We start from the raw sequence: 8,700 nt of genomic DNA, 5'->3' as shown, positions 1-8,700 counted from the left end.
AGAGATGATTCAAAGTCACAATCAGAATTTGTGTTCACGCTGAATGGTGGTGCTGTTAGTTGGAAGAGTTCCAAGCAGGAGACGGTGGTCGATTCTACGACAGAATCCGAGTACATCGCGACTTCGGAAACCGCGAAGGAAGGTGTTTGGATAAGGAATTTCCTCATTGAGCTTGGTGTGTTCCCGAATGCGTCCAGCCCATTGAATCTCTACTGTGATAACAATGGGGCAATTGCGCAAGCAAAGGAGCTAAGGAACCACCAGAAGAACAAACACGTAATGTGGCGATTTCATCTCATTCGAGACTTCGTTAACCGGGGTGAGATCAAGATATGCAAAATACACACGGATCTGAACATTTCTGATCCGTTGACAAAACCACTCCCGCAGGCTAAGCATGATGCGCATGTAAGAGCTATGGGTATTAGGTACCTTCTAGATTGACTCTAGTGCAAGAGGGAGACTGTTGGAGGTATGCCCTAGAGGCAATCATAGAGATGATGATATTCCATATGTATCCATGATTTGTATATTGTGTTCATTGAATATCCATTGAAGGCTACTTGAATTGATTTGCAATTATGTGAATTGTATGTGAAACTCTTTACTTGTATGGTTATTCTAAAGTTGTCCCTAGTCGGAGTTCATGTGAGGACACACATGAATATTAGACTAGCACATGTATTAGTTGATGACTATGTTTCACAAGTCATGGACATGGAGATGTTGAACTAATAATGTGGACACATGTGGAGACATGTGCTAGGACTGACCCAACACGAGAAGTAGTTCTCTCTTTAAACAACATATACGCTTTGTCCTTAGACCTGAGATTGTCGCATGTTTTCTAGATGTGGATCGACCTACTTAGGGGCTATCAAACGCTACGCCGTAACAGGGTAGTTATAAAGGTAGCTTTCGGGTTTGTCAAGAAGCATGCTATGAGACATGGTCAATCAAGATGGGATTTGCCCCTCTCTGATTGAGAGTGATATCTCTGGGCCCCTCGAGTGATCGGATCCGAAAATGCATGGCCATGCTACGTATGGTTAAGAGTTAACCCACAAAGGGATTCCGAATCACAGGATCGAGAAAGAGCGGTCGACTTGAAGTTAGACCAAATATCATGAGGCAAAGGGAATAGCATGTATATTATGTTGTGATGGTTCGTCTGATATGATCTTCATGTGCGTATAGGAGTTGGCACGTCTTGCTAGAGGCCGCTACTGACTATTGGGCCGAGTAGGAGTACTCGGGCCATGTCTATACGTATCCGAACCCATAGGGTCACACACTTAAGGGGCTGGAAGCCCAATTCGGATCTGATCCGAGTTGGATTAGGTTTAGAAGTACTAATGGGTCTCGGACCCAGAGGCCCGTCAGGAACCTCTATAAATAGAGGGGTGGGGGTGCCCTAGGGTTTACACCTTTTGGCGAAACACACCTGCCGTGCCTCCCACGCCCTCGCCTGTTGCAACTCGCGGATCTAGCAGTCCGGCTTGTGACGCTTCCTCCCTGCACGTGTGGATACCTTGGAGGTGTTGCGCCTTCAGCACTTGGACGAGCCGCCGACGAGCCACGACGAGCCGACGACGAGCCACGGCACCGGGGGCGATCTTGCTGCACGTGGACGAGCTGCTGAGGAGCTGCTGGACGTTGACGTGATCGACTACGTACGACTACATTGATCGACTACGTACGACTACGTGATCGTCTTCAGTGCATCGACGCATATCTACATCTTCCGTACCAGTAGTGCGTCGAGTGGTAATCCCGTGATCCTTATACGGCAGTTATTCCTGGTTTTACGCGGTAGAAATTTTGATTTGCGCTAGCATAGCCTACCCCGTATCCTAACAGCCCCAACTTCCACTGACGGAGTTCCTTCTCCCGTCGATGGAGCCGCCGCTGTTGCTGCTGGAACCTCCGCCGAAGGCGCCATCTCCGGAGCTTCGGGCGCTGGAGAAGTGGTTGAGGGTGCCGCCATTGGAGAAGTGGGGAGGAATGGAAGGAAGGAGGAAAACTGGAGGACTAAAGAAAGCGCCCGAGGAAGAAGAAGACCGGTGCGTTAGAGGAGGAAGACGTGAGCTCGTACGGGGAGTACGGGGCGTACTGATATTTAAAGGTTGTATGAGAAGGGGTAAGAGTGTAATTTCTACCGCGCCGGCGTTTCGTTTTTTTCGGGAGGAGTGGTTGTCGTGGGCGCCCGTTTCGAAAAATTGCAATCATCAGGCTGGAGACCGCGAAACGGAAGGATATTTTCAATGCGCTCGTTTCGGAAGGGAAGTTGAAAGGAATTTCGAAGTAAAGACTATGTTTTACTCCGAAACTGGGGGGCATGCGTTGACGCCAGATTTTGACACGTGTATAATCGGCGTCAGGGAAAGAAGAAATTGGAAGAAACGGCGAGACACAGGGATGGCGGTTAGAAATCGGCCGATTGGTGCTACAGTTATGGATCGGCCGATTGACCTTTGGAGTTCCACCTTGCCCGACCCCTGAGGACTGGGATCAGATGCGCCCAACCCTCCAAGGGAGGATCTCCGCCTCGCCCGACCTTAGATCCCAGGGTCGGAGTAGTCTGAGCCCTCGACACGTGGATCCTAATCGGTTGTCCCTTGCCAATGAGGTGAATAGAAATCGGCCGATTAGGAGGCTGGAATAATTGGGCCGGTGTGGGCCTAAAGAGGATTGTGAAGACGAAGAGGGAATCAGCCCATGAAGAGCGCGATAATTGACCTAGTACGAATCGTACTTGTAAATATTCGTTTTCTATTTCAATTTAGGGATAGAGTTCTAATCGGATAAGAAGTCGTTTGTAATGGGCTATAAATAGCCACCCTTGTAGATCTGTAATCATCATCAAATCAATACAACAAACTACTATTTCCTCGTACTTACTTTCAAGCAGGCGACTTCGCCAATACTTTTCTTCTTTTCACGAGTTCATACGGGTTGGCGGGGCTGCATCAACTTGATCTCCAGCCGATCTCTGTAAGTTCCGTTTATCGAGTAATATCTAAGCTTTAACTTCGGGCGCATCGCTGTCGTTACGTTTAGATTTATTCACAAGTTATCGATATTCACTAGAATTCTAGGTTTTACCTGTTATTCTAGTTTTATCACCAGTTATCCAGCTAGGAACTGGAACTTTCGGCTTTCTTGTATTCAATCTATTCATTTCACGCATAGCCGATTTAGATCTGTTCCTAGTGTTGTTACTGTAGCGTTGTTTAGATTATTCCAGCAGTCTTCTTTATTAACGCTGCTCGGTAATCAGCTGCATTATAGCCGATTTCTTTATCACAGCAAATCGGCCGATTCGCTGATAAGCTATCTTGAGATCGGAACCTTAGCCGATCGCAACCTTTGGGATCTGACACGTTTCTTTCCTTGCCAATCAACATGTCAGATTGGCTGGCACGCCGCGCGAACCGCACCAGGACGATCACCCGAACAGGAGCTAAGCAGATTCTCCCGGGTCGTGTGTCCGACGCTGAGAATTCGATCAGCCGATTTCTAGCGCCAACAGAGCCCAACCCTCCTTTTTACACTCACAGCACACAAATCACCCCTCCCCCTTTGGGACCTTAGAGGCAAGTTTTATTGCCTTGCTCACTTTTGCGAGTGTGTGCCGATGTACACTCACAGCTGCAAACTAAAATGTCCCAACTCCCAAAACACATTGACAACCCATCAAAATAAATCTTTAGATCCAATTTAGGCCTCGTTCGTGTTTACCGGATTGGCTCGGAATGAGGTCTATTCCTGGTGGTTTGAAGTGGTCCGGTTTGAAACCAGACTTGCATTGAAAGTGTTGTTCGTTTTAGTCTGGCCTGGAACAAAAACTGACCTGGATTGGAATCCTTCTACATTAGATAGCCCGGATTGAAACCATGCCTCCTCACCCCTAGAATGAATCCTAGCCGGATTGAGTGACATGGGTGGAATCACTCAAACCAGATCTGGAAGTAATCCTGGCTAGAATCCAATCCTGGTGAAACGAATGAGGCCTTATGGGTTGGCAAGACGTGGCAAGCCGGTGAAACAAATGACAAACTTTGTGATTCTATGGGATGTTCTACGGAATGTACAACTTTCCAACCAGCAGGATGTAATTATAATCACTTTGGAGGTGGGCTGCATCTAGCTAATACACTTCAAAGTCCCCTTACTTGGCTCAGCCAAAAAGGAACGTATTGTACCATTTATGCTAGTACAATTTGAAAGGCATATGTATAAGGTAAGGGCAAACGTAAACTCACTTTGCTTTTCCTCTTAAATAAATCAGCAATGCTCCCACATTCACTCTCTCCACCTTTCCTTCCCCTTGCTATAGCATCCAGCGGCGACTCAAGGGTGATTTCATCTTTCCTGTCGATTCGTCATCCTCGTCGCCTCTGGCGCCCTTGCCGGCGTTGGAGGAGGAGGGGGATTAGATGAATTGGCGGCAGATCTGTATTTTCCTTGCAAATTACTATAGCTAGTTAGTAGGGTAGGTTTTCCTGGTGGCGTTTGATGGATGTGCGCCGGATGTTTTGTTCCTCTAGGGCGGCGTCAAAGTTGAAGGTGATGGCGGCACCGGCAGTAGTGTCGGCAAAACCGGTGCTTTCTTCTTCGGCAGTGGTCCATGAAGGTTAGGTTTCTTCCTAGGGATGATGTGGAGGACGACGTTGTGGGGGTCGTCGACCTTTCCATGGATCCACCTCAGAGGTTTGTATCCTTCTTCTCTTCTGTGAAAGGGATGAAGTTCTTGTTATCCCCAAGGGGATTTGCTTCCTGTGTTGCTGACCTCGTCGGCGGTGCTGGTTCTTTGCCTCGCCGGGGAGTCAAGGATGACGTCCAATGTGCGCTAGAGGGGGATGCTTTGCGGCTAAGCAATGTTTGTCTCCTTGGTCTTCTCGATGGTGGCTTCCGCTCCCTGGATTGGGCTCTTCTTCCTCTTCTTCGATGAGGCAAGGGGCGACAAGTGAATCAGGAGCACTGCAGCGGACCTTGAGAAGCAAGAACTTGATTTCTTTATTTGTTAGGGTCTTGTTTGCAAAGTTTACTGCTGGAGAAGGAGTGAGTCTAGGTCTTTATGTTATTTCTTCCTTCTCCAAGGTTTGTGATGTAAAATCAAGGGGTTTGTACTGTGCTACAACTTTATCTAATGGCTTCCTGCCCTTTCGCAAAAAAAAAAAAACAGCAATGCTCCCGCTTTAGTTAAAAAAAAATTGAGAAGATCCTTGCTTATAGAACCAAGCATGCTGGTAACGGTCATCCCTAGATCCACCTTACCACCACACATCGCCTCTTAAGAAATCTCTTATTTCTCCATTCACTTGCCCCCCCCCCCCAATCAACAGCAATAAGTAGGGTCCTTGCCACCACACAGTGCCTTCTCTACGAGTCGACTTGCATAGAAGAACTTGTCCAAACATGTTAACCATGGAAAGATCCTTCCACAACCAAAACTACAAAACCCTAATCCATCTTGGTGAACTCTGATATCAAATGCGAGTTTCTGAGATTTCAGTCACATGAAAAATCTTTGAATCGTGTTGAAATGAAAGTCAAACTACATGCAGCACGGGAAGTGTGTGAAATGATCAAGAAGGAACGAAAAAGCTATATGCTGGTGTGTGGTGTTATTTATACCACAAGAAATGTATAGTTTACACATATGTAAAATGATGTACATGTCAATTGAAAACTCATTATATGTACACCATGTAACTCAAAACGAAAAAAGAAGCAACTTGAATGGCTATCCGAGGAGTTAACCTGCAGTCCTGCACCGTGCTGTCAAAAAAAAAAAAAAACTGCAGTTCAGGAAACGGGCTGACCGTATTGCTATTTGGGCCGGAGAGGGGTCACTACCAAAGCAACCTTGACCTTGATCAAATGAAAGAGTCCCGAAGTTGAATAGCAGGCCTCATTTTACATTGACGGGCCAGTACTTCTGTGCTCCTTTTCGTGTGAGAACAAATACTATTCGGCCCGTCTCAAATAAGAGATGCACGGGCCAACCAAGTTGCAGCAGCGCAAATTTTAGCTCATGCCCAGCCCAGCCCTGAATGGGATGGTGGATTAGTACTAAATAATTGACGTTTTCACACAAAATGTTGCAGAACTTTTGATAGCCTACTAATTTTTAAATACTTATTAATTTGAAACATGAAATTCGTATATGTAGAAGTTCCTTTAAATAAAATGTTGTCGGACCAGTCTCCGGAGTGCATGGATTCTCATGAGTATTAAAACCTGTGTCACATCAGCAATTTTGTTGATTTGGCAAGCTAATTATAAGAAGAAAGAAGAGTGGAATTCTATCCCCATGAAACCTATTTGACACAGTTACTAAGTCCCATGATACTCAATGAAACTTGCACTGAGAATGTTATGATTTTAATCAAACAATACTTAATCATAACACCATGCAAGAATTAAATGCTGCAATATGAAACTTTGCGTTGAGAGTGACAGTTTCATTTCTGAGACTGGCCTTATTTTATTTTCTTGGATTGTATAAATACGGTCATGAAAAAATAGTGGTCAAAGGTAAATTAATATTTGGTGGCATGCCCAAAACGTAAGATCTTTCTTTTTGTACTTGATGGAGCAGTAATACTCCGATGATCTCTTTACCTACCTTGCGCCGTAAACAAACTAACAATGTCTGGCGTTCAAGTGGCCGATGCAGATAAGGTGGAGAGTTAGCTAGTTTGCATATATGTACACATAGGTTCTGTTTGGAGCCGCTTAACTTTAGCTGGCTAAAGTTTAGAGATCTTTTTTAGCCAGCTAAACTTTGACTAGCTAAAATTTAGTTGGGGTGTTTAGATCCACCAGCTAATTGTATTGTTGGACTATCCTACTCTTGCCATTCCCTCTCCTTTTACCCACACAATCCCGTTCAATGTTGTGCAGCTCTGCACACACTTCCAATCCTTAGCTGCTCAAGTGGAGCATGTACCAAACTACTTCTACAAATTACCATGCTCATGCTCTGGTTGAGAAGCAGGAAAGCCAACCTCCTGGTCTCTGGCAGGAAGGTCGTTTTGTCTTGGCGACAAGCACAGCCGGATCAGAAGCCGTGAACTTCCACGAATCAAAAGAGATAAGGAAATGGAGGGCACTGTTCTTGGTGGCCGCGCAGACTGGGCACGCGTAGGCAGCGGCGTCGCATGCCCAGCACAGGCACAGGAGTAGCAGCATGCACGCCTCGAGCTCCGTGTTGCGTCGGAGCATGCTCTCCAGCTCTGCCTCCTGGGGGAGGACGGCGAGGAGGAGGACGCAAGGAGGGGACGGCGCGGAGGGTGTGGTCGTGGAGGAGGGGGACGGCATGGAGGGCGTGGCTGGGGAGGAGGAGGGCGCTGCCTCTATCGGGGTTGCGCCGGAGCCTGGGTCGCAGCACCACCACTTGGCCCATGCGTGCCAGAGATCGCCGTGGGAGTGCGCCACGCCGCCGCCGCAGGCCTGGGTGCTGCGTGGCCACATGCGCCAATCCTGCGCTCGGATTCGGCTCACGCCGTGTCAGTGTTTTATACCCAGCAACCTACCGAGGGGTATCCCGAGGTAGTAGATTGGTTGGTGGGGGATTGTCAAACCTAGAACTCGAAGGTAAAAGCGAGAATACAAGACACATATTTATACAAGTTTGGGTCGCTAGAGTAGCGTAATACCCTATGTCCTGTTTGGGGTGTTGTATATTGCGCCCTGCGCTTGGTGTTGTTTGGTATTGTGGATTTGATCCTCTGTTGCGGTTCTGTGAGGTCTTCGCCTACCGATCTAGGGACCCCAGCCTTCCTTTATGAGCCTAGCAGTTCACCAGGGGATTACCCAAGTGGTTGATTTGTAGGTGGAGGGGATTGCGAAACCAAGAACTCGAAGGTGATCGTGAGAACACAAGGGACACAAGGGTTTTAGATAGGTTCAGCCCTTCGAAGAGTAATACTCTACATCCTATATATCCTATATGCTGGTGGTTTGTATTGCTTGAGAGTTGATGAGATTGTTGAGGGTCTTGTACCCTCGGGAGGCTCCCTTGGCCGCTTTATATAGGCTGACGATCTAGGGTTACAAGTCGGTTAGAATCTAATATACTTGGTAGTTACATAGAAGGTGATCTGAGTTGGATTACAATACGCGTTCCGCAATATTTGGGCTGATTTGAACCGCCTGACCTCCTTAACGTGTACTCCAAGTATCTTCATGTTCTTGACCCATACGCCTTGGTCAGGCGGGCCCACTTGTTAGGTCGGACCAATATCCTGGTCCGTGGAGACCCATGGGGTACCCATATCCCTCAAGCTCCCGAGCGATGTGTAGGCGAACAGGAACTTGAAGTCATAACAATGAAGCTTGGAATGTAGTTGGCTGAAGCTATGATGGCGTCACGGTGACAGAGAGAGGCTGCACAGTGCTCAAAAAAAGAAGAAAATCCGAGCGAACGCAGAGCCATCCACGCAGAGCGAAGTCAAGTGTCGAGTTGAGGATGTCGGGTATCCAGCAGGTCGAAGCGAAGGATATAGAGGGCGTCACAAGACGCACTCCATAGGAGTAGCCCCCAAACATCGAAGAGATTAGTATAATCGGTCTAATGGTCAAAAAAGAAGAAAAAATTGATCCCAAAAGCAGATCCTAGTGCTTGAACACAAGGATAGATGAAACCACGGAGGCGTGCCGATCCAAAGTAGGCACCCAGCTCCCGAGGAC

Source organism: Setaria viridis, chromosome 7 (genome assembly GCF_005286985.2).
Source record: "Setaria viridis chromosome 7, Setaria_viridis_v4.0, whole genome shotgun sequence".
NCBI lineage: Eukaryota > Viridiplantae > Streptophyta > Magnoliopsida > Poales > Poaceae > Setaria > Setaria viridis.
This window is presented reverse-complemented; position numbering follows the sequence as displayed.